The sequence below is a fragment of the Mobula birostris genome, chromosome 21 (genome assembly GCF_030028105.1).
Source record: "Mobula birostris isolate sMobBir1 chromosome 21, sMobBir1.hap1, whole genome shotgun sequence".
NCBI lineage: Eukaryota > Metazoa > Chordata > Chondrichthyes > Myliobatiformes > Myliobatidae > Mobula > Mobula birostris.
Genome location: NC_092390.1, coordinates 63,301,614 through 63,328,448, shown reverse-complemented (window position 1 = coordinate 63,328,448; position 26,835 = coordinate 63,301,614). Strand labels below are relative to the sequence as shown.

General features: G+C 44.1%; 1 long non-coding RNA gene across 1 annotated transcript in view; it reads left to right on the top strand.

Annotated features, from left to right (window-relative positions):
• The window catches only part of LOC140185842 (uncharacterized), a 35,971-nt gene that overhangs the window by 6,553 nt on the left and 2,583 nt on the right, over positions 1-26,835 (top strand). Inside the window, exon 2 of the long non-coding RNA XR_011882738.1 lies at positions 18,439-18,583. This is a non-coding gene — a long non-coding RNA (uncharacterized lncRNA). The remainder of the gene's footprint in view (positions 1-18,438; positions 18,584-26,835) is intronic.

Here is a 26,835-nt window from a genome sequence, read left to right as displayed (position 1 = left end):
GTGACAGTGGCTAGGCACAGTTCAAATGCCATCTATAAATTTGCTGATGATACAACTACTGTTGATAGAATTTCAGATGGTGATGAGAGGGTGTATAGGAGTGAGATTTATCAGCTAGTTGAGTGATGTCACTGCAACAACCTTGCACTCAATGTCAGTAAGACCAAAGAACTGACTGCGGACTTCAGAAAGGGTAAGATGAGGGAACGCACAGCAGTCCTCATAGAAAGACCAGATGTGGAAAGACTGAGCAACTTCAAGTTTCTGGGTGTCAGCATCTCTGAGATCGATCAATGTAGCTACAAAGAAGGCAAGACAGTAGCTATATTTCATTAGGAGTTTGAGGTGATTTGGTATGTTACCAAAGACATGCACAAATTTCTACAGATGTGCCGTGGAGAGCAATTTAACTGGCTGCATCACCATCTAGCATTGGGGTGGGAGTGCTACTGCACAGGATTAGATTATAAGAACACTCAGTCCTCTTTTATTGTCATTTAGAAATGCATACATGCATTAAGAAATGATACAATGTTCCTCCAGAGTGATATCACAGAAAACAGGACAAACCAAAGACTAACACTGACAGAACCACATAATTATAACATATAGTTACAGCAGTGCAAAGCAATACCATAATTTGATAAAGAACAGACCATGGGCACTATAAAAAAAAGTCTCAAGTCCCAATCAACTCCCGAGTCTCCGATAGCAGGTGGCAAAAGGGAGAAACTCCCTGCCATAGACCTCCAAGGCACCGACAACTTGCTGGTGCATTGGAAGCACCTGACCACAGCCGACACTGAGTTTGTCCATCTGAAAACTTCGAGCCTCCAACCAGCCCCTCCGATACAGCCTCCTGAGCGCCATCCTCTGCCGAACGCCTTCGACCTAGCCCCAGCCGCTGAAACAAGCAAAGCCGAGGATTCAGGGCCTTCTGCTCCAGAGATTCCGGTTACCCCATAGCAGCAGCGGCAGCGAAGCGGCCATTTCAGAAGTTTCTCCAGATGTTCCTCCGTACTCTCACGTCAGTCTCCATCAAATCAGAATTGTGCACGGCACCCTACTTGACAGATTACAGTTGTAAACTCAGTCAGCTCCACCTTGGGCACTAGCCCCCGTAGAATCAAGGACATCTTCAAGGAGTGATGGCTCAAAAAGGTGGCAACCATCACCCAGGTCATGCCTTGCTCTCATTGCTACCATCAGTAAGGAGCCACAGAGCCCGACGGCAGACACTCAACAATTCAGGAACAGCTTCTTCCCTTCTGCTGCCTGATTTCTGAATGGACATGGAATCCATCAACACTACCTCACTACTTTTTTATTTCTATTTCTGCATTACTTATTTAATTTGGCTATTATATATAATTACTGTAATTCATGTTGTATTCTATTATTATGTATTACATTGTACTGCTGCCAAATCCGATTCTGATTCTGACTCTGACATGAGACTCTGCTATGGATGCACCTAGTCCAATTCACACAACTCCTCTGACCTTGTGGGCAGTTAAGCAACCCTTCAACCTGACAATTTCCATCCTTGTTTCTCAGACCTCTGATGGTCTCTCACTTCCCTAGTTTGATAATCTCTTCCTGCTTCAAAACCCTGTAGGTTATCTGTTGTTTTCCATTCAGGATATGAGCCTTTCTGAATTTACCTACTGCACTATTGGCAGTTGTTCCTTCCCCAAATGAGGCCCCACATTCTGGAATCCTCTTCAAAACCTTGCTGATTTATAATTGAGTGTGCTTATAATTTATCCCTTCAATTATTTTAGGTCATCTGCTTTAACATTTCTTAATTAGGTTTGTGTCAATTAATTTGTTTGATGATAAGTTCCTCAGAACATTATTTTCATGCTAAAGCTGCTATATAAACAGAAGCTGTTGTAATTTCTGCTACAAAATCCACTGCTAATTCATTGCAAACTTCTGGCAAGGTGGCAGCACGCTCGGACGCAATGGCTTCTACGTGGCCAACCAAAGATGTTATCGTCTGTTTTTGAATGTATTTTTTACAATTGCAAGACCCCGCTGGACATTAAGAACTTAATGTGCTGCAGATCTACCCCAACAGCAAGTTGCTCATTGGTGCCGAAACTGAGGACTTGGTGCGGATCGTGATGCTGCCTATATCAGAGAGAAGTCGGTATGCGAAGAAGTCTAACAGACAGTAATCATCATAATGACTTTTCTTGTGGTTGTAAGACCTTGTTGGATGTCGGTAACGTGGAATACTGCAAGCCCATTTGCCTGTTTTATTGGCGAGCGGTGACTGCGAATGGCGGGGAAATGCATGTCCTCAGCGTAGCGAGGAATAGTCCTCAAATCATGGTGTCACCTGTTTGCAGCTACTCAGGAGAGGGTCTTTGGAATTGGCCGCTTCACCGGAGTGGCGGATGTGGTGTGGTACAGTGTGTCCACGCTGGAGCTGGTGCTGCGCTTGAGTATTCACTCAGCGGAAGTCAAGATGCATTGTGTTTGACTGCAGGCTGCAGCAACATTTGTGGACTCAGGGACTTAGACCACAATTTTTTTTTTAGTGTGACTGTAGTTTACTTCTGTCTTATATATGCTATATGTGCCTTGTGCCATGAATGACTGTTGGCACTGCATTTTGTACCTTGGCCCCCAGTAACACTATTTCGATTGGCTATATTCATGGGCATTCACGTATGTTTGACTGAAATTAAACTTGAACTTGAACTTAATATAGTTGTTTACCTGTAATAATAATGTATATCTTGAAGAAACATCACAAGTTAGGACTTACTCTAGAGCAGGGGTTTCCAACTTTTTTTTATGCCATGGACCCCGACCATTAGCTGAGGGGCTTGTGGACCTGAGGTTGGGAAAAGCTGCTCCAGAGTGTGCTGGAGTTTGTAAAGGTTTCTGGTCAATCAACTTCAGCGTGGTAGTGACCTTACATCGAATAGGCATTATTGGAGCATGGTGCTCAGAGTTTGCTCATAACGACATTATTTGTCTTCATTTTATAACAACAGTTAAAGTGTTTTCTGAAGGGTAACTTCAAACATGCTGCATTTTCTTACATCTTATTCCTTGCCATAACTGTTAGGACATGGAACATCAAGCAGTTCAGCACAGTACAGCACAGGCCTTTCCGCAACAACATGGTGCAATCTTTAACCTAATCTAAGCCCTCCCACAGAGTCCTCTATTTTTCTATCATTGTGTGTCTAAGAGTCTCTTAAACGTCCCTAATGTATCTGCCTCTACCACCACCTCTAGCAATGCATTCCACACACTTATCAGTCTCTGTGTTAAAACCTGACCTCTGATATCCCCCTTCTACATTCCTCCAATCATCTTAAAATTATGGCCTCTGGTATTAGCCATTTCTGCCCTGGGTAAAAGTCTCTGGTTGTCCACTCAGCCTATGCTTCTTAGTAAGCTTGCTAATGACTGACGGCATTTTTTAGTGTAATGAAGTTGGACCACAATTTTTAATCCATGCACTGAAAACTAATGGAATCATGTTACTGTGGTCTCCTGTCATTTATATTTTGTACTTGTGTAACTAAAATCTGATGTTGGATATGCATAGTGATAGGAAGTTACGTTCTATTTTAATTTTGTTTAGTGATACAGTACGGAATAGGCCCATTTGGCCCTTTGAGGCTAGCCGTGCAACCCCCAGCAATCACGACTAACCTTAACCTAACCATGGGACAATTCACAATGACCAATTAATCTACCTGGTACATCTTCGGACTGTGAGAGGAATCTGGAGCACCTAGGAAAAGCCCATGCATTCCACGGGAGGATGTACAGGAACTCCTAACAGAAAGGCACCGGGATGGAAGTGCGAATTCCGGAACGTCACACTAGCTGCTGTGCTGCTGTGGCACCCGCTATGTGTTAGCAACATTAGCAATATATGTGAATGAGGACCATCAAAACGGTTGGGAACCCCTGCACCAGATCATATTAAATGACAACCATTTGCTTAGGATGCTGGTGAATATTGGTAGCTCAGGTTGAGGTGTTTGATGACGGTTTTATCTTCATATATATCACAGTCTCACACTACATGCATCAAGCTGGTCTGACCAGTGTACCTTCATAGGTCCCTGAACATGAGAAACCAGTCATCTTGGTAATGAGGGCATAGGGGAAGAAATCATCAGCTATGTACATTGACTCCAAGGGGTATAATTTTAAGATGATTGGAGAAAAGTATATGGGGGGATATCAGGGGTAAGTTTTTACACAGAGAGTGGTGGGTATATGGAACATGCTGCTGGGGGTGGTAGTACTGGATCGACCGATGCAAAGACAATCGTACCACAAATACACTATATTTCCCATATTTAGCTATACCTTGAGCTGCTTCTGCAAGATCAGATAGTTCCTTATTTGAGCCTTTGCCTATCTTTAGAGAACAATGACTAGTACATCACCGGTTGCTGGGTAAAGCTTCTTTTTGACTGCCCAAAACAGTAAGCTAAGGCACCATCATTCCCCCCTTTCATCATGCCATGATGACCAATCAAATAGGGGTCGTGCAGAGTGCCATCAGTCTTTCCGTGGAAAGTCGACAACCAGCATTTAGGCTGGTCATTATCACACAGCAAGCAATAATTATAACAATGAGGATAATCAGCCCATGCAGCAAATAAGACCCCCCTGATCCTCCCTGCAACCACCCTAACCAGCCATCCCCCTTCCCCGAACCCTGCCTGAAATCATCCAATTGTTTTTAACAGACTGAATGGCATGGGTCACGTTGTATGATCCGTCAGTGACATGGGTGATACATTTGTCTCCGACTATAGCGCATACCCCTCCCTGTTGGGCCAACTGATAATCCACAGCATATCTGCTCTGCTGTGCGTAGAATTGCAACCACCAGTTCTCTGTTAACAGCCTCTAGACCTTCCATCGTACTGTTCCCCAATGCCGCCAGCCCACAAATGAGGAAGTTGCGGTTCTTTGCAGCTATGGTTCCTGCCGAGCCCCCTAGAGAGAGAGTGCTCAGAAACCCATAGCCCACAGAAGAGCCCAGAGTAACGGGGCTCCTCCAGTCAGCGCAGAATTCTTTACTCACGGCTCGAGCTGTCAGTCGCCATTGAACGTGGGTAGCCTGGGGGCAGGGAACAGGAAGTGGTCCGATTGTTCCTACTGCAAGGAGGTTAGGCAGCGTGGTGGCAGCTGTAGTATAGGTGCCGCTGAACAATAACACATATCCTGTCTTGGTCCGGTAGCAGGTATTTTTGTAACTCACTATTTTATCATACCACAAATGCCCCTGTGGATACAGGGAGGAATATTCAAAAGTCCCTGAACCTGCCGACACATGAGCCCCATTGCAATATCCACACACATACTGAGTTCCCTCAGAGAGGGGCACGCATAGTTCGTGGATACATTCACAAGGGAATATTCCCTGGTCTATCCTACATCGACGGTCCGGACAATGTTTCTTCAGGCAAGGTATCTCCCTGAGAACCCTGGCAAAGACGCATCCCTCTCCCTTCCCTGCAGAACAGAAGGGATAATCCCCAATGACCTCGCCAGTAGTCTCACCACCCACTCTCTCGAGGCACTTTCCCACAGCCCCCCCCCCGTTAGGCTTTCCTCTTATCCTCTTACATTCTGCCCTGATCTATCCTCCACTATTAAGTCATGTTCCGCCCAATTTAGCCCTGATGGGTTAGCAACAAACAATGCTTCTACAGATTTTACCAAAGGATAAAATGCAGTATGGTCACCATGCAGGCACACGAGTCTTACAAAATAAATTGTCCTGCAGGCTTAATACCGCGGAGGTAGTTATGATAGTGAAAAGTCCAGTAATAGTCTTTCGTCCACTTGCGGAGCCCATCGTTTGCAATCACTCAGGTGGATCCAGCGGCTGTGCCCTTGAACCTTAACGGCCGTTGGGGTTTGCAGGAGTATTTGGAATGGCCCTTTCCACCGGGGTCCGAGCTTGGAGCGCTCCCAATCCCTGATCAGCACTGAGTCTCCAATTTTCAACTCCAGCCACTCCGTTCCCTGACCTCCAGCCTCCTTTAGGGTATTCTGTACCTGCGAGTGAAGAAACTTTAGAGAGGATGTTAGTTGGCGAAAGTACTTCTACAATTCGTCCCCCATAACATTTAGATCAATTTGGGTGGGAGGCTGCATGTCAGCGTCCAACGGGGTCCTTCCAGGATGCCCTTAAACAATTTCAGCTGCAGATACCCTTATAGTGGAATGCGGGGTAATTCTCATATGGTATAAAGCCAGCGGAAGGACCATCAGCCGACTCAGTCCGGTTTCGGATGTTAACTCAGACTGCTTGTTTTTCAGGGTGCCGTTGGCCCGTTCCACTATTCCTGCAGCCTTCGGGTGGGAAGCGCAATGAAACTGCTGTTCGATGCGCAGCATCTCACACAGCTCTTTAGATTATGAGGACACGCAGTCCTTTTTTATTGTTATTTAGTAATGCATGCATTAAGAAATGATACAATATTTCCTCCGGTGTGATATCACAAAAACACGGGACAGACCGAGACTGAAAAACTAACAAAAAACACATAATTATAACATATAGTTACAACAGTGCAACAATACCATAACTTGATGAAGAACAGACCATGGCACAGTAAAAAATTTCAAAGTCTCTCGAATGTCCCACATCTCACGCAGACGGGAGAAGGAAGAAAACTCTCGCTGCCATGCCCAACCACAGTCCAACTCGGAGTCATCCGAAAACTTCGAGCCTCCGATCAGCCCTCTGACACCGAGTACCAAGCATCATCTCTATCCGAACGATTCGACCTCAGCCTCAGTCGCCAGCAGCAGGCAAAGCTGGGGATTTTGGGGCCTTCCCTCCGGAGATTCTTGATTGCCCAGTAACAGCGGCAGCGAACCCACGTTTCAGAAATTTTTCCAGATGTTCCTCTGTGCCTTCACGCCTGTCTCCATCAAATCAGAATTGTCCATGGCCCCTATTTAACAGAAACAATATCATTTTCACTGGAGAGCTGCCCATGCACATCACGCTGCCATCTTCTCCTCCTGCCCATTATTTATATTTCCTACAAAGTGAGGGCCATTATCTGAACTTACTTGTCTGGGCACTCCGAATCTAGGTACCTCTCTGTAAGCGACAACCTTACCACCGTAGAAGCTTTATTACTGGTGGCCGGAAAGGCTTCAATCCATTTACTGAACACATCTGCAATCACTAAACAATGCTTATAACAGTGCACGCGCTGTAGTTCGATAAAATCAAGCTGAGTACATTCAAAAGGGCCACTTGGCAAGGGGGTTTTCCCTGGGGCACACTTTACTCCCTTTCCTGCGTTTGTCTTTTGGCAAATCAAACAGGCTTGTATTTTTGCCGCAGCAGCTTCCTCCAGCCTGGGGTGCCACCATGTGTGGAGCAAAACATTACTCATTCCCCCCTTGCCAAGGTGGGTGTTCGCATGCATGCAATCGAGCAACATAGGCAGCAATGCATTAGGGATACAAACTTGGCCAACTGGAGTATGCCAGAGGCCTGTGGACACCGAATGCGCACATCCGTGTGTCTTCCAAAGTTGTTTTTTTCTGAATCAGGGGCGTCCCCCTGGAGTTTTTGAACTTTAGCCCTGTCTGGAGTGCCCGGCGCTCGTGATGTTTTAGTCAGGGTGAAGGCCAATCATTCTGCAGTTAAGACTATAGTGGTCGCCGCCTGTGCAGCCTGCTTGGAGGCCAAATTGGCTCTGCTATTTCTTTTAGTCACTGCAGATTCGTCTTTTAGATGAGCCGAACATTTAATAATTGCTAATTTTTCGGGGAGGAGTATGGCCTGAAGGAGGTTCCTTACACACATGGCATTCTGGATGGGGGTCCCAGAGGAGGTGAGGAAATGGTTCCGTAGCAGACAGTCATGAGGGGGCTCAGTCAACTCAACAGGTGCCGTCTCTAAAAATGTAGCAGGGTTGATGGTATCACAGTATGCAAAGGTGAGGAGTGGGTTGTTAAGTAATGCTATTTCATAATGGTTTAGTCCGGCCTGAGTCAGATGTTGGGTTTGGTTGGTGGTCAGCAGGGCTACAATTGTGTGGGACGAATACGCTGTAACTGGCTGTTGGAGAGTGATGTTGGAAGCAGCCGTAACCAGGGAGTAAATGGCCAGGAGCAGCTGCGAGCAGGGGGGTAATCCCTGCGCTACGAGGTCTAACAGTGGAATAATAGGCAACAGGCCTACGTCTGTCCCCATGAGTCTGAGTGAGCACTGCAGTGGTGCAGACATCTAAAACATTCACAAAAACTGGACGGTCGTAGAGTGGGTGGCTGAGAGCAGGCGCTCTCTCGAGAGATTTCTTCAATTCCTCAGAGGCTTCTCTCTGTTGTTCAGTTAGCTCTAGGGGCCCCTTAAGCATACTGGAAGCCAGAGGAATCAAATGTTTTGTATACGGAGCAACGTTGGGAATCCACTGTCTGCAGAAGTTTACCAGCCTAAGTACGCCTGGCTTTCGGGGTAGATGGCGGGGGGCGGGGTCGCAAGGATCAGGGTCACCCTTTCTGGGGTGAGCTGCCTTTTGGTTGCACTCAAAAGGGTTCCCAGAAATCTCACTTGCCATTGGGCTCTCTTTACTTTTCAGGGCGGATGACGTATCCCCACGAATGCAGAGCATTCAGAAGCATATTGGTGTCCTGCACGTTTGAGGTTTCTGACAGGCTTGCCAGGAGGAGGTCATCTACGTACAGTATTACCGTAGAGCCCCCGGGAAATGTAAATCTCTCAGCTGCCTATGTAATATCTGCGAGAAAATGGGAGGGGGGTGGAAGTGCACAGCTCCTTGGGGTAACCTAGTCCAAGTGTACTGCTGGTCTTGAAGGGTAAATGCAAAAAGGTCCTGTGACTCTGGAGCAAGGGGTATTGCAAAAAACGCTTCTGCAGATCTACCATAGTAAAAACTTGGGAGTTCGGTGAAATGTTGCTTAAAATCGTAGTGGGATTAGGGACCACCAGATGCATAGGCTGCACAATTTCATGCTTTACTCTGGTTGGCTTGGAATCCCTGCTGTGACTCCAGAAATGCTCAACTGCCCTTTTCATGGCCTGCTTGTTCCTATCGGGCCAGTCCGTATCAGTTCTTATAGCCTTCGATACATCCTCGGGGAGGCACTGCAATATCATCGAAATAAACTGGGGCGAAGCATTGCCGGCATTATAAACAGCATCTCCAGTGTAGGTTGCATAAAGGGAGCAGAAGCGTTCCCAAAAATCACAGCCGTCCTCTCCCGCCTTTGGGCCGCATTCAAGGACCTTAGCGATGTTTACGGGGCACCGCAAAGCCTTCTTTAGAGCCTTTGTTATTTTGTCAACCTAGTTTGTGGGCAGGGTCGCGGTGGAAAAGGACTCCCAATTGGCATGATCCCCTATAGCTTCTTCCCATTTCTCCTGTTCACTGGTCGTAACATCCATGCAGCACAAGCTAAAAAGATCCTGGGGAGTTGCCTGAAACATTTGGGTTGTACCAACCATATAATCGATAAATCCCTCGGGATCATTTTTCCTGTTCGGGGCCTGATTCATGATCATACACGTTTCTTGGGGTTTCCAAAGAGTATAAACCTGCATAGTAGCCGCCTGGTTCGGCTGTCCTATCCTAGGGTTGAGAACGGCCCTGTTGGCAAATTGCCCCTGGATCCCTCTCCCTCTGGGTCTCGGGTCTTCGGAATCATCATTTTCAATACCAGAGTCATAATCAGTATCCGTCTCAGGGTCTATCAGGGGGCCACCTCCCAACACAATGTTTCGTTGCCTCCTAGCCTGGCGCCTATTATGCCCTCTTCGCTGAAGTTGTCTCCTGGTTCAGGAGGCCACTGGGCTTGAGGAGGTTATATGGGAAGGCGTAACTAGACGGGGGCACCGGAGGTTGGGCGGTGGTAACGTTATAGCGGGGTGGTGGAGCCGTGGGCTGGGGTCGAACACGGGCAACGAGGATATGCCATACCACCTCCTCCTCGGTCTCATTATCATTAAAGAGCATGGGCAGTCCAGACAGGTCAGAAGGTAGCTCAGTTTTACTTTTGCCGGCTTCATCATCATTCTTTCGTCTATCCTTAGCCCACCTATCTCTTTTTTCCCCTATTCTGTTCTTCCTTATTCTTATCGTGATCCTCACACAATCCTTTTAATATCTCCCACGGTTTCGAATTTCCTTCATTGTCACATACACTAATCCCTCTGCGAAGTGCGTTATGCTCTCAACTACTTTGCTTAGATCTGTTATTTAATTCTTCGGCTGTTTTTCTCCAATTGGACATTCCATTTTTGTCCAGTATTACACTTCCAAATTGCTTCTTCTGCCTTTAGACATTTATCTAAATCCCAGGACCTGCCCAGAAGCCAAATTTCACTCCCCACCTTCTTATTTAGGCATGCCGATGACCTACGGTAATCATTCTCTCTCTCTGGGTCATCTTTACAAAGTTTAAACAATGGCATGTTATTTACAGAATTATCTAATGTTTGCCCCATGCTCGGACCCTTCCCCTTTTCTCCAGAACATTCTAGCCCCTACACTATACTTCCCATATTTAGCTATACCTTGAGCTGCTTCTGCAAGATCAGATAGTTCCTTATTTGAGCCTTTGCCTATCTTTGACTAGCACGTCACCAGTTGCTGGGTAAAGCTTCTTTTTGACTGTCCAAAACAGTAAGCTAAGGCGCCCACAAGGTGATTGATCATTAATTAATCATTGTTCTTAGTCTATACCCTTATTTACCTACCCCTTCACACCATCAGAGGCAGCTACATTAGGGACATATAAGAGATGCTTAGATATGTAGGTGCATGGATGATAGAAAAATGGAGGGTTATATGGGAGGGAAGGGTTAGATTGATGTAAGAGTAGGTTAAAAGGCCAGCTTTTGTGGAATAGAGCAAGAATTTTAGCTTTGACTTTTAGGCAATAAACTCTGTGATTTTGTTCATTCATGCAAGGAATGTAGATGTTGCTGACAAGACTGCCATTTTAGTGTCAGATGCCGCGCCCCAGCAGCCTCAATGACTACAGACTGGTGGCATTGACCTCCCACATCATGAAGACCCTGGAGAGACTTGTTCTGGAGCTGCTCCTACCTATGGTCAGGCCACACTTAGATCCCCTCCAGTTTGCCTACCAGCCCCGACTAGGAGTTGAAGATGCCATCGTCTACCTGCTGAACCGTGTCTACGCCCACCTGGACAAGCCAGCGAGCACTGTGAGGGTCATGTTTTTTTGACTTCTCCAGCGCGTTCAACACCATCTGCCCTGCTCTGCTGGGGGAGAACGTGACAGCAATGCAGGTGGATGCTTCCCTGGTGTCGCTTGCAACACTGTGTGTCCGACAGAGTGATCAGCAGCACTGGGGCTCCACAGGGGACTGTCTTGTCTCCCTTTCTCTTCATCATTTACACCTCGGACTTCAACTACTGCACAGAGTCTTGTCATCTTCAGACATTTTCGAATGACTCTGCCATAGTTGGATGCATCAGCAAGGGAGTTGAGGCTGAGTACAGGGCTACGGTAGGAAACTTTGTCACATGGTGTGAGCAGAATTATCTGCAGCTTAATGTGAAAAAGACTAAGGAGCTGGTGGTAGACCTGAGGAGAGCTAAGGTACCAGTGACCCCCGTTTCCATCCAGGGGGTCAGTGTGGACATGGTGGAGGTTTACAAGTACATGGGGATACGAATTGACAATAAACTGGACTGGACAAAGAACACTGAGGCTGTCTACAAGAAGGGTCAGAGTCGCCTCTATTTCCTGAGGAGACTGAGGTCCTTTAACATCTGCCGGACGATGCTGAGGATGTTCTACGAGTCTGTGGTGGCCGGTGCTATCATGTTTGCTGTTGTGTGCTGGGGCAGCAGGCTGAGGGTAGCAGACACCAACAGAATCAACAAACTCATTCGTAAGGCCAGTGATGTTGTGGGGATGGAACTGGACTCTCTCACGGTGGTGTCTGAAAAGAGGATGCTGTCTAAGTTGCATGCCATCTTGGTCAATATCTCCCATCTACTACATAATGTACTGGGTGGGTACAGGAGTACATTCAGCCAGAGACTCATTCCACCGAGATGCAACGCAGAGCGTCACTGGAAGTCATTCCTGCCTGTGGCCATCAAACTTTACAACTCCTCCCTTGGAGGGTCAGACACCCTGAGCCAATAGGCTGGTCCTGGACTTATTTCATAATTACTGGCATACTTTACATATTACTATTTAACTATTTATGGTTCTATTACTATTTATTATTTATGGTGCAACTGTAACGAAAACCAATTTCCCCCAGGATCAATAAAGTATGACTACTACTACTATATCCAGAACTGATTGTCTCGATAGACCAGGGGTTCCCAACCGGGGATCCATGGACCATAAAACAGATTGGGAACTCTGCACGAGATCATATTAAATGACAACCAATTGTTTAGGATGGTGGTGAACATTGGTAGCTTGGGTTGAGGTGTTTGATGATGCCCTGTTGACCTAGCTTGACAATTAGCTTGCCGACGTTTCATCACCAGTCAGGGAGACATCGTCAGTGTGTTTCTCTCTGTGAGTGCTTGCGTTCATATAGCTCCCTGCTCACTAAGCTTGGCAAATGCACCACCACATCGGACAACTATTTGTATCACATGTGGGCAAGATCAGGTGTGGACTGCAGATTTCTCTCTCCAGAAGATAAAGGGGTAACTAAGATTTTCCCTTCAAGATTTTCAATAATAAGGGTGACCTTTCTAGCTATAAGTATATTTTTATTGCAAACTAAATTGTTTGATCAAAACTGACCACTCCAAACTACAACATCACTGAGCAAATTCTGAACAAAACATATGTCCAGACAAAAAGGAACCAGTTTCAAGAGCATTTATCAAATTAATTTACTACCGTAAATCAAGACATAATGCATGAAGTAATAAAGCATGGAAAATAAATAAGTTTTAATACTTGACCCTTCTGCAGGTGCAATAGAGGCTTGAGCAATAATGATAGATAACTGATTTATTATTACCATTTGTACCGAAATACAGTAAAAATTTTAATTTTGCATACCATTCATGCAGATCATGTCGAAATATAAGTGCACAAAGGTAGTAGAAAGATATTGCAGAAGATAAAGTAGTGTTACAAAGATAATGCAGGAGATAGTGTTACAGTTAAGGTGAAAGGCTCTTATCAAAGTAAATTGTGAGGTCAAGAGTTAATCTTTATTGTACAAGAGGCCCATTCAGGAGTTTTCTAACAGCAGAGAGAGGTATATAGTTATGTAGACTGAATAGGATTAAAGGTTTTCACAAACAGATGAAGGACCATCTAGTGAGCTGGAGATGTATTTCTTCTTTGTGGTTTGAGGCTTGAAGTAGGAGTCTATTTCTTGCTGCTTTGCCAATATTTTTGCAAGCATCAGCTCATGATAGTGTGGGAGAGCAGTTTTCACAGAACAAATGGCTCTCCTGTTTCACTCAGCCTTCTAATCATCACCCTCAAAGGAGTACAATTGCTTTTCAATCACTTGCAATGCAGAGGACATGATGGAAGAGGCAGGCTCTCGAGGCATAGCTTCCTGAACATTATCCACATCGCTCTCAATAGTTAGTGTACCTATAGAAGCGAACTGCTGCAGGTCTTCAGGAGAAAGCTCTTCTCTGTGGGAATCCAGCAACGCTCCAACATCCTCATCTTCCATCCCTTCAAATCTGATAGTCTACACACAATTAATTTAATTTGTGAATCATTTTACAGGGTCAATGCTGTTAAAATCATTGATAAATCTGAGAAAAACTTATCAAAGTTCACGTTAAAAAATTCAAAGTAAATTTATTAATAAAGTATGTATATAGTCATAGTCATACTTTATTGATCCCGAGGGAAATTTGGTTTTGTTACAGTTGCACCAACCAAGAACAGAGTATAAATATAACAATATAAAACCATAAATAATTAAATAATAATATGTAAATTATGCCAGGAAATAAGTCCAGGACCAGCCTATTGGCTCAGGGTATCTGACCTTCCATGGGAGGAGTTGTAAAGTTTGATGGCCACAGGCAGGAATGACTTCCTATGACGCTCTGTGTTGCATCTCGGTGGAATGAGTCTCTGGATGAATGTACTCCTGTGCCCAAACAGTACATTATGTAGTGGATGGGAGACTTAGTCCAAGATGGCATGCAACTTGGACAGCATCCTCTTTTCAGACACCACCGTCAGAGAGTCCAGTTCCATTCCTACAACATCACTGGCCTTACGAATGAGTTTGTTGTTGATTCTCTTGGTGTCTGCTACCCTCAGCCTGCTGCCCCAGCACACAACAGCAAACATGATAGCACTGGCCACCACAGACTCTTAGAACATCCTCAGCATCATCTGACAGATGTTAAAGGACCTCAGTCTCCTCAGGAAATAGAGACGGCTCTGACCCTTCTTGTAGACAGCCTCAGTGTTCCTTGACTACTCCAGTTTATTGTCAAATCGTATCCCCAGGTATTTGTAATCCTCCATGTCCACACTGACCCCCTGGATGGAAACAGGGGTCACCAGTGTCTTAGCCCTCCTCAGGTCCACCACCAGCTCCTTAGTCCTTTTCACATTAAGCTGCAAATAATTCTGCTCACACCATGTGACAATGTTTCCTACCATAGCCCTGTACTCAGTTTTATCTCCCTTGCTGATGCATCCAACTATGGCAGAGTCATCAGAAAACTTCTGAAGATAGCAAGACTCTGTGCAGTAGTTTAAGTCCGAGGTGTAAATGGTGAAGAGAAATGGAGACAAGACAGTCCCCTGTGGAGCCCCTATCACAGCAGAACAAAGAAATAAATAGAACCATTGGAAAAATACACACTGGCTGACAAACAACTAACGTGCAATAGAAGACAAACTATGCCAATATGAACAAAGAATTAAATAAATAATCTTGATAATATGAGTTGTAGAGTCCAGGAAAGTGAGTCCCTAGGTTATGGAATCAGTTCAGAGTTGAGGTGCATGAAGTTATCAAAGCTGATTCAGGTTCCTGACGGTTGAGGGGTAATAACTGTTCCTGAACCCGGTGGCGTGGGTCCTGAGGCTGCTGTATCTTTTTCCTGATGGCAATAGTGAGAGGAGAGCATGGCCTGAATAATGGAATCCATTCACCATTGTCTTGATAGATGGAGTTCATGGTAAATTCCATGTAAACATCATGGGTAATGCCCTCCAAACCACTGAGCATGAAGCATTGTTGCAGGAGAGCAGCATCCATCAGTAGTGACCTCCTCACCACCACCCAGGTCATGCTTTCTTCTCACTGCTGCCATCAGGAAGAAGGTACAGGAGCCTCAGGACTCACACCACCAGGTTCAGGTACAGTTATTACCCCTCAACTAGCAGGCTCTTCAAACAAGGGGGATAACTTCACTAAATTTCACTTGCCCTATCACTGAAATGTTCCCACAATCTATGGACTCACTTTTAAGCACTCTTCATCTCATGCTCTTGGTATTAATTGTTCATTTATTTATTATTACTATTTCTTTCTTTTTGTATTTGCACAGTTTGTTCTCTTTCTGATGGCTCAAGGCTTGTTCTGTCCTGTTTGCACGGTCTTTCATAGATTAAGGAAGTCTTTCACTACAAGTACCTCAGGTCAAGAATGATGAGTTCGGAGAAGGACATAAAGATACGGAAGGCGCTGGCGTGGAGGGCTATGAACGACATGAAGGAAATCTGGAAGTCGACCCTGACCAGAGGGCTTAAAAAGAGGATTTTCATAGCAGTCATAGAGTCCATTCTCACATACATATGTGAGATGTGGACACTCACCAAGGCTATGCGAAAGTCTCTAGATGGTTGCTATACACGAATGCTCCAGATGGCTCTTGACATGAATTGGCAACAGCACATGACAAACATCGAGCTCTATAACGACCTACCGATGCTCACCACTAAAATCGAGGCAAGAAGACTACAACTAGCGGGGCACTGTCTATGCCACCCCGCACTACCTGCCAGCCTAGTCATCATATGGGAGCCCAAGCACGGGAAGATGAACCCTGGGCACCCTCCCAAGACTATGGTCAACACGCTCCTCAAAGACAGCGGTATGGCTAATGTAGATGAACTGAACACACTGATGAGGGAGAGGGAGAAGTGGAGAGTCCATCATCGTGCCTGACACCGGCCCCCTAGGCCTGAGTCGACGTAGTAGCAGTAGTAGTTCATTGATTCTATTATGGTTATTATTTGAATATGAATTTATTGAGTATGCCCTCAAGGAAATGAATTTCAGGGATGTTTATGGTAACATATATGTACATTGATAATAAATTTACTTTGAACTTTGAAATTTAAAGCAATCCCTTGTGAATCAGCCGAGGCCTCCAAGATGATGTCTGTTGCATGGTTGATATTGAATCATTTCCAAATTCAGTGGTGCTTGCTTTGTCCTCTGTAACTTCAGCATTAATCAACTTTTTGAACGCACACCTCGAATGGTAGGCCTTGTATATTGCGGTTACTTCCTGCTCAAGTGATGGTAGGAGATGGGTGGTGTTAAAAGCAAAAAAATCAACCTTTTATATGATCTGACAGTTCTGCAATTGCAAGTGGATAATTGTCCATGATCTGAAAAGCTTTGAAGTCCATACTCCTCTTCTTCTTGCAGGTTCCCTCAAAAACTTCAACAATGAGAGTGGACAATGTTAGTCGAATCACCAAATCACTTTTGTTTAATGGGAAATAAATAACTAAGTCTGATTTGTTCTATCCTTTCAGGGTTGGCTGAGGAGTAATCAAGGCTTAGGCTCCAAGTCTCTGCTAGCATTTGCACCCAGAATCACAGCACCTTAAAACCAGTGGCTTCTTTTCTCACTGTATATGTTCTAGAGGGCATCCTTGATATCATCTTCATTACGTGCCATGTTGTAAGACTTAGGCGATCACGGTCTCGTGACCATGACTGTTCTTGGCAAATTTTTCTATAGACATAGCTTGCCATTCCTTTCTTCTGGGCAGTGTCTTTATAAGATGGGTGACCCCAGCCATTATCAACACTCTTCAGAGATAGTCTGCCTGGTGTCAGTGATCACATAACAAGGACTTGTGGTATGCACCGGCTGTTCATACGACCATCCACCACCTGCTCCCATGGCTTCGTGTGACCACCTGTGGGGTGGGGCTGGGGGTGGGGGCTAAGCTAGTGGAAGGAAGGAGCTCCTTACACTTCCTTTGGTACAGACGTATCTCCACCCTGACATCCAAATTCTGTGATACAAATTAAATATTTGATCCAGAGTATAATCACCCTCCTTGATTAACTTCATTACAATAGAACAAGATTATTTTTGCAGCGTTTGTACCCATTATGCAGCTTTTCTGCATTAATTTACTTTGTGCCAAAACCACCACATCACCAGGGCTTTCATATTTTAATTTCAAGTGTTCAGATATTAGCAAACAGTGTCCCCTCTATTTTTTTTTACAGCTGTGCAGACCAACCATTGCTCTGAACAACAATTGTTTGTGAGGCCTGAAAACTGTGCCACACACTATATAAACGGCTACACGGCAACAAAGGCTACGTGCGCCGGAGCATTTCAGTTACTGTGCGGCCATGCCCCTACACAGCTTAAGCCTGATTTATACTTCTGCGTTAACTCGACACAGTAACCTACGCAAGTGACTTGCGTGAGTTGTGAGCATTTATACTTGTGTGTTGGTGTGTCTGCGTCGCTCTTCAATTCCGGAACGGCGCGCATGTGCACACACCTGCCCACGCAAGGCATCATGGTCATTGTAGTCTTTCTCGGGGTAAACAAGTTTAAAGCGAGCGTCTTTTTTCATAAAAGCGAAATGTGTCCTCCATAATTTCTGAGGTCTGTAAAGCTTTATGGAAAGCATTGCAGCCAGAGTTCCTTCCCTGCCTTTCAGTCGGCCAATGGGAAGCTATTGCAGCGTAGGAGGAAATGCGATGCTACCAAGCGGACCAATCACAGTTGTTGCGGTCTGCGTTGCTGCGACGCGCAGTTACATTTTGGAAGAGGCGCGCATCAGGTTCTGGCGTAGGGATCTGCGTAGGCACTGCGTAGGGTTCGCGGCGACGCAGTACTTACAGCGTTGATTTGATGCAAAAGTATAAATCAGGCTTTAGAGGGAACAGTGATTGCTACTGTTTTCTGTTCTATTGTCAAAAACCCTGACCCAGAATGCTTTGCCCATTTCTCCTTCGATCCACACACTCAGCAGTCTCTGCGTATCCACTATCACCATTTGATTTAACTTTGCAGTTTCACCTGATAACTTTCTTTTATATTACTAGCATAATCCCTTATAGTATTTCTCAACAAACAATATTGTATGAATGTTATAAAGTTTCTTTAATAATGTTTCTTTTGAACATTTGATTACATTTGATTTCTTTCTTATTCATGAATAACGGCCTTTCTTTTCTTCAAGTCAACTCAAATCAAGTTGAATTTGTAATGAACACAGGAGATTCTGCCAATGCTGGAATTCTTGAACAACACACACAGAATACTGGAGGCAGCATCCATAGAGGGGAATAATCATTCGACGTTTCAGGCCAAGATTTTTCATCAGGGTAAGTTGGGTTTACCATTGTGTGCACAGGTACAATGAAAAACTTACGATTAAAAGCTGCATCACACATAGGTTTAGACAACACACAGAACATTTTGCAATACATAAAATTATAAGACCACAAGATATAGGAGCAGAATTAGGCCATATGGCCCATCATGTCTGCAATGCCATTTCATCACGGCTGATCCATTTTTCCTCACGGCCCGAATGTCCTGCCCCCTCCCTCCATGCCGTATCCTTTCATGCCCTGACCAATCAAGAATCTATCAACCTCTGCCTTAAATGTACATGAAGACTTGGCCTCCACAGCCACCTGTGAATACAGTAAAGAAGCAGTGTGTAAAACAAAACATCCTACAGTACGTCATGGTCTTATTAATGCTAAAACACACAGTCAGAGACAGGTCCGCATAGTGCAAGAGATGGTCTGTAGTGTTCTGTTGCGGACGTGAGATTAGTTTGGTTGAAGACCCTGACTGTTGCAGGAAACTACGTATGTGTCCCTGAACCTGGTGGTGAGGCACTTCAGCTTCTGCAGCTGGGAAAGGACGTGAGCTGGACGGCGGGAATCCTTGACGATAGGTGCTGTCTTCATGAGGCAGCGCACATCTCCCTCACCATCACTCTATCCCCACCTGCACATGGCTTCATATGCACGTTCCTATCACCTTCATCATCCCTTGTAATGAAGAATCAGACTCAGAACCAAAATTAGATCATTAAAAAAAACACAGAATCTAAAACTAGCATCTATGGGAATGAATAAACAGTCATGTTTTGGGAGAACTCGCTCTATCTGGACGGGAAAGGAAGGGGGAAGACAACAGAATAATAAGGTGGGGGAGGGGATGGACGACTAGCTAGAAGGTGATAGGTGAAGCCAGCTGTGTGGAAAAGCCAAGGGCCGGAGAGGAAGGAATCTGATGGGAGAGGAGAGTGAACCTTAGGAGAAAGGGAAGAAGGAGGGGCAGCAGGGGTGGGGGGGTGAAATGTGATAGCCAGGTGAGGAAAGAGGTAAGAGGCCAGAGTGGGGAATAGAAGGAGGAGGAAAGGGAAGAGATAGGGAATAAAAGAAGAAACGAATGACCAGGAGAACTTGATATTCATGCCACCTGGTTGGGGTCTACATCAGTGGAATATGAGGTGTTGCTCCTCCACCCTGAAGGTGGCCTCATTGTGGCAAAAGAGGAGGCCATGGACCGACATTTCGGAACAGGAATGGGGATAGGAATTAAAGTGCTTGGCCACTGGGAAATTCCACTTTTGGTAGATGGAGCAGAAGTGGATTGAAGTTAAAAAAAAAAGACCTCAATACTGGCTGAGCAGCCAGTCATTCAGACAAAGCAGTTGTGTGTTTCTATATCACACACACACACAACTTTGCTCCTATGTGTGCAGTACGAGCTGTGATCGCATGATAACCAATAGTGGCTAGGGTAATGCAAATCATGTTCCCAATCCTATCTGTTTTGTTGTATCCAATCAGTGTCTGAAGTCGCAGTCTGCGGCAGAGACCTATCCTTTGATTTATATCATTACTGGAACTGAAATTTCCCAGTTGCCCTAGTGGAATTCAAACCCACGCAGCAAGTCACTGTAACTTAATCAGCTATGCAGTATCTATCCTCCAAGTTATTTTTTATCCCTTTCCATGAATTCAATGGAAAGGAACATTGAACAGAAATGCAATGGTCATTCAAGTCATCACTGCCTGCAGAAGTTAAAATTTACTTTGCTATTTGGGATTCAAAAGTCAGACTAAGGTCAAAAAAGCTGACACAAGTTTAGCTACAATCCTAAGTTTAATGTTGCATTTTTGATGTTCAAGCAGACAAGGCTCCTGGTTGTGAAAGAAAAACGTCTGGTGCTGAACTGCACATGGCTTTGCGAGGCAGCTCTGGAGTCAATGGTGTTGGCGGACTGGTCTAGGAGAATGCGAGCAGCATCCATGTGCAGCCTAACCCCATGTCTGCGGACAATGTTGCCAGGAAGTAGCAGGCAGGAGCAAGGACAGCAAGGAGGGACAGGAAGGAGTAAAATAGACAGCTTCAGAATACAACAGGGGTTACAAATTCTATCAGAGATACAGCACGTTCATGGGCCCATCCAGCCCAACAAGCCTGCGCTGCCCAATTACACCCAGGTAGCCAATTAACCTACTAACCAGCACCTCTTTGGACTGTGGGAGAAAACCAGAGCACCCGGAGGAAACCCTCATGGTCACGGGGAGTTCGTACAGACTCCTGACAGACAACAGCTGGAACCGAACCCCGGTTGCTGGTGCTGCAATAGCATCGTGATGATCACTACGCTACCATGCTGCCACAGTCTGAGGAAACGCACATAAAGTATATGTGTTTACCCCAATTTTATGCAGTATCTGTCACTGCTGTCCCAATCCACCACCAGATTCAGGTACAGTTATTGCCCCTCAACCATTAGGCTCTTGAACCAGAGGGGATAACTTTACTCAACTTCACTTGCCTATCACTGAACTGCTCCCACAACCTATGAACTCACTCTCAGGGATGCTTCATCCCATGTTCTTGATAATTACTACTTAATTATTATTATTATTTCTCTTTGTATTCACAGTTTTTTGCACATTGTTTGGTTATCTGTCCTGTTGTCCTTCATCTCTTGTTTTCTATTATTTTTTCTTTGTATTTACTGTGAATGCCCACAAGAAAATGAATCTCAGGGTAGTGTATGGTGAGGTATATATACTTTGATAATCAATTTACTTTGTACTTAGAAATATGAACTTTGAACTAAAGCTGGTACTGTTCTCAGCCCTCCTTTTCTCCACAGCCCAGAAGGTTTTCTTTTACATCAATTGGCATGACTGCGGACACAAACATTCTTCATTTATTGGATTCTCTGTCTAAGAAGTAATATTTTATTTGGTTTCGTATCCATTTTTTTTGCTGCTGCTTTCAATGATATTCATCAGCTATCTATAAATACAATTTAGCCTGAGATTGAATTGTCGTCATTGGCTGTCAGGTACATGATTGGCTCATTGCTTTAACAGCTGTGTCAATGTTTATATTTGATGTAAATTTGATTTTTCACAATCACTGCCAGTTTGCTTGAAGTATAATTATTAATAGATTTTATTAAACGTTTACTTTTCTTCCTGTCGGTCTGCTTATATCAAATCCTCAATGCTTATGGATTCTCTCATCAGCCGGTCTGTGATACTGTACACATGTCAGGCTTTCTCCCTGTTGTCAGCCACTGCCATTTGCACTGAGCTTCCTGTTGTGTCTGCTCGTTCAGTCTGAAATAGGAATGTGATTGCTTCTCTTTGTGATCTGTAATGCCGAAAGGTGTTCAAACTCATTGCTCAGTAAAACAACAAGTATCCTCCGTCAATATCAGTGTCCTTAAATTACATGTTTCATGGACACTTAACACTTTCCCCTGAAGTTTTGTTCCTCGGCTGCTTTTGCTGAAGTATTGAACTGATAGAAGTTTACAGCTTCATAAAATCATGAGAGGCATAGATGAAATAGACAGAATACTAGAGTACATGCATTTAAAGTGAGAGGCAAACAGTTTGAAGGAGATGTGCGGGGTAAACACAAGATACAGGAAATCGAGAGGAACACACACACACAAAACTCAGCATCGATGTAGGGGAATAAACAGTTTGGCATTTTGCGATGTAACTCTTTACCTCTAAAGTGTGTTGGGTAAGTTTTTTTTTATACACAGAGTGATAGGTGCCTGGAATGAGCTGCCAAGGGTAGTGGTGCAAGCAGATATGATTTTGGGGAGGAGGATACGGAGGGATATGGAGCACGTGCAGAGAAAAGAGATTGATTTTAATTTGGCATAGACATTATGGATGGGAGGGACTGTTCCTGTACTGTACGCTCCAAAATTCAATGTTCTATTTTTTGTGCTGTTTAAAGTGAATATAAGACATGAGAGCATTAGATATAGGAACAGAATTAGGCCATTCAGCCCATCGAGTCTGATCAGCCATTCCACCATGGCTGATTTATTATCCCTCTCAATCCCTTTCTCCTGCATTCTCCCTGTAACCTTTGACACCCTGACTAATCAAGAACCTATTAACCTCCGCTTTAAGTATACTCAATGACTTCGCCACCATAACCACCTGTTGCAATGAATTTGTCAAAGGCAGGACGTGCCTTACAAGCCTGATTGAATTTTTTGAGGATGTGACTAAGCACATTGATAAAGGTAGAGCAGTAGATGTAGTGTATATGGATTTCAGCAAGACATTTGATAAAGTACCCCATGCAAGGCTTATTGAGAAAGTAAGGGGGCATTGGATCAAAGGGGACATTGCTTTGTGGATCCAGAATTTGCTTGCCCACAGAAGGCAAAGAGTGGTTGTAGATGGGTCATATTCTGCATGGAGTTCAGTGACCAGTGGTGTGCCTCAGGGATCTGTTCTGGGACCCCTCCTCTTCATGATTTTCATAAATGATCTGGATGAGGAAGTGAAGAAATGGGTTAGTAAATTTGCTAATGTCACAAAGGTTGGGACATTAGCAAAGGAGGGCTGTCAGAGGTTACAGCGGGACATTGATAGGACGCAAATCTGGGCTAAGTGGCAGATGCAGTTCAACACAGATAAGTGTGAAATGGTTCATTTTGGTAAGTCAAATATGATGGCAGAACATATTTGGTAAGACTCTTGGCAGTGCGGAGGATCAGAGGGATCTTGGGGTCTGAGTCCATAGGACACTCAAAGCAGCTGTGCAGGTTGACGCTGTGGTTAAGAAGGCATACAGTGCATTGGCCTTCATCAATCGTGGGATTGAGTTTAAGAGCTGACAGGTAATGTTACAGCTATATGGAACCCCGGTCAGACCCCACTTGGAGTACTGTGCTCAGTTCTGTTCACTGCACTACAGGAAGAATGTGGAAACGATAGAAAAGGTGCAGAGAAGATTTACAGGGATGTTGCCTTCTGACAATAGGTTGACTGAACTTGGGCTTTTCTCCTTGGAGTGGCAGGGAATGAGAGGTGACCTGATAGAGGTGTATAAGATGATGCGAGGAATTGATCGTGTGGATAGTGAGAGGCTTTTTCCCAGGGCTGAAATGGCTAACACGAGAGAGCACAGTTTTAAGGTGCTTGAAGGTAGGTACAGAGATGTCAGGGGTAGGTTTTTTTATGCAGAGAGTGGTGAATGTGTGGAATGGGCTGTGGGTGACGGTAGTGGAGGTGGATACGATAGGATCTTTTAAGAGACTCCTGGATAGTTCCATGGAGCTTAGACAAATAGAGGGCTATGGGTAACACTTGGTAATTTCTAAAGTAAGGACTTGTTCGGCACAGCATTGTGGGCCAAAGGGCCTGTATTGTGTTGCAGGTTTTCTATGTTTCTATGTTCTATGAATTCAATAGATACACCATTCTCTGGCTAAAGGAATTCATCCCCATCCCTGTTCTAAATGGACACCACACTGGAGTCTACTCTGAGGCTGTGGCCTCTGGTGTTAGACTCACCATCTTACCAGAAAACATTTTTAAAGGTGCAGGACTTTGTTCCTTACCTTTCCTGGGGTGATTTTGTAGGCCTTGTCTTTTGTTTAACACGGAGCCAGACAGAGAATTAGAAGAGCTCAAGACTGTAGTTGTTATAAACCGTTAACCAGATTGTTCTTGTTCTGATACACTTTAAAAACTAATCCTTGAATTTGGCAAGTTTTCTTGAGTGCATACTGCCATCTCCTGACCAGCCCTGTCAGGTAGATCACTGGGAATCATTTCATTCCATGTCCTACATAGTTCAGCAGAACTAACCTCCCGATAAACAAGAGAGAGAGATGTTTAACATCAGAAAACATAACAACAAGGAATAACTAAGAGTTTTGTGGCTGATTTTAGAAGAAATAATTTCTTCTGGGTGAAATAAGAACTGTTTCAGTAGCTTTTAGAAGGGAGAAAATCTGAATGATTTGCTAAGTGAATCTAAATTCTGCCTAATTTTTCAGATCATTTTCTTTCAAAGTTAATCTCTGTTAACTGTGGTGTGTGTTCAATACTCATCAAAAATAAAAGATATTATCAATAATAAATATTCAATTTAATAATTAATGCTACTACTTTATCATTTCCTGTAAGATTCACCTTATGTACAGACCCTCCTGTGCCTAGTATCACTTTATGGAGGTACAACCAGTTTATGAATATAAGCTATCTTATGTATTTCCATTTATTGTGTTTTTATTATTGTGTTCTCTATGTATTTCCTTTGGGCTGTATTGGATCCAGAATAATATTTATTTCTCCTTTACCTTGTCTACTGGAAATGAGATTATTTCCTCTTGTATCTCTCTAAATGCTTCAGTACTTTTTCAATAATCAAACTATTATCTCCACAAAAGAACATTATTACTGTGCTACAGCGTGAGACCAGCTAATAAAGTACAGAGGTTGTACTTCCTAAGTTAATATTTTTGCATGTAATTGATCAAGATATCTTTCATAGTCATTTAGTAAAAACTTCTGTATACCAACATCGTGTAGACACTTGTTAGAACAATTTGGTGACCAAACAAATAACTACATAATATTCATTTCCACTTACACATATTTGCAATTTTGACCATTTTGTGTCATGATGTACACTGGCAATATCGAACCCAAGTCCAGAGGAAAGACAGACTCTAATGTAGAGACAGCAACAAAAGTGTATTCTTAATAATTCCAAAAGAACGTCAATGGCTTGGCTGAGGGACACCACATTCTCAAAACTAGGACCCCATAATTAGCACCAATTGGGTGCTCAGATAATGCAAGTAACATGGAATCTGTCTGTCTGTCTGTATCTTGTTTTACGGCGGTTGGCATCCAGCTTAATGGTGCATTACCGCCACCCTCTGCTCCAGAATGTGCACTAGACATACATTCTAAATCCCTTCACCCAATCTCACACACACACACACACAAACCTACACTTCACCCTCCCATCTTTGACCATTCTAGTATCCTATTCCTGTTTATTCGTCATATTCTATAAAAAACCCCTGTACCCCTTAAAAATGCTAAAAATACCCAGACTTGTGCTCTCTCACCCATGCCCAGCAACCCTTTTAATGTGAATTCCTGCATCCCCAACTCCCTTAATTTATTTCTCATCATCTCTCTCTGTATCCCATACTTCCTGCAACACAAAACTACATGTTCTACTGACTCCTCTTCCTGACATTCCTCACACAATCCTGTCTGATGTTTCCCTATCATTTTCAATGTTTTGTTTAATGCACAATGCCCCAGCCTTAACCTAGTCCGCATAATTTCCTCTCTTCTGTTTCCGTTACCTACCCTAGTAAATGCAACACTCTTTTGTATTTGATATAAATGCCTCCCTTTCCCCTCCCTGTCCCATCTTTCTTGCCACATTCGGTTGACTTTTTCCCAGATTACCCACTTAACCTCTGCTTTACTGATACTAATGTGCATTTCCACATTTTCTTTCTTTAACGCCCTCTTTGCCAACTCATCCACCCTCTCATTCCCCTTCACCCCTACATGTGCTGGAACCCATAGAAATTTTACCTGACCTCCCTGATTTGCAATTCTTGTAACTAACTGAAGGACTTCATAAAGTACATCTTGCCGACTGTTTGTGTGAAAAGACCTTAAACTTGCTAGAACTGAGGATGAATCTGAACATATCAATGCTTTGGCTTGTCTGGCTTTCTGCACCCATTGCAACGCAACCAACACTGCCAGCATCTCCACTGTAAACACCCCTAACTTATTAGATGTTCTTCTGCTGATTCCAATTTCTTTTGAACATGGAATCTGCAAGCCTACCAAAAATAAAATTAACAAACTTAAACAGAAAGCATCTGGAGAGCACACAAAGAGTGCGCCACTTGAGGAAAACACATGGAACTCTAAATGATTAATGACTCTCATTAAACAAGTAAGCAATTCAGGTGCTCTAACAAACCTTGGAGCCCAATGCTCTTTGGGACCCCACACAGGTCCAAAGAGCTCATTACAATTTGCTTTGCAAACTTATGACACTCATCACATTTCACAACCTATAGACTCAAATTTAAGGACTTTACGACTCATGTTCTCAATATTTATTGCTTATTTATTGCCATTTTTTTCTCATCTCAAGTTGGTAATACCTGAGGTATGGGCATAGCCAGGAACACTTATTTCTCAATTGCTGGAAACTTTCAGACTATTTGAGTGGGTTTATTGTGGCTTTACTGTGTAGTCTTAATTGTGTAATGCCACTG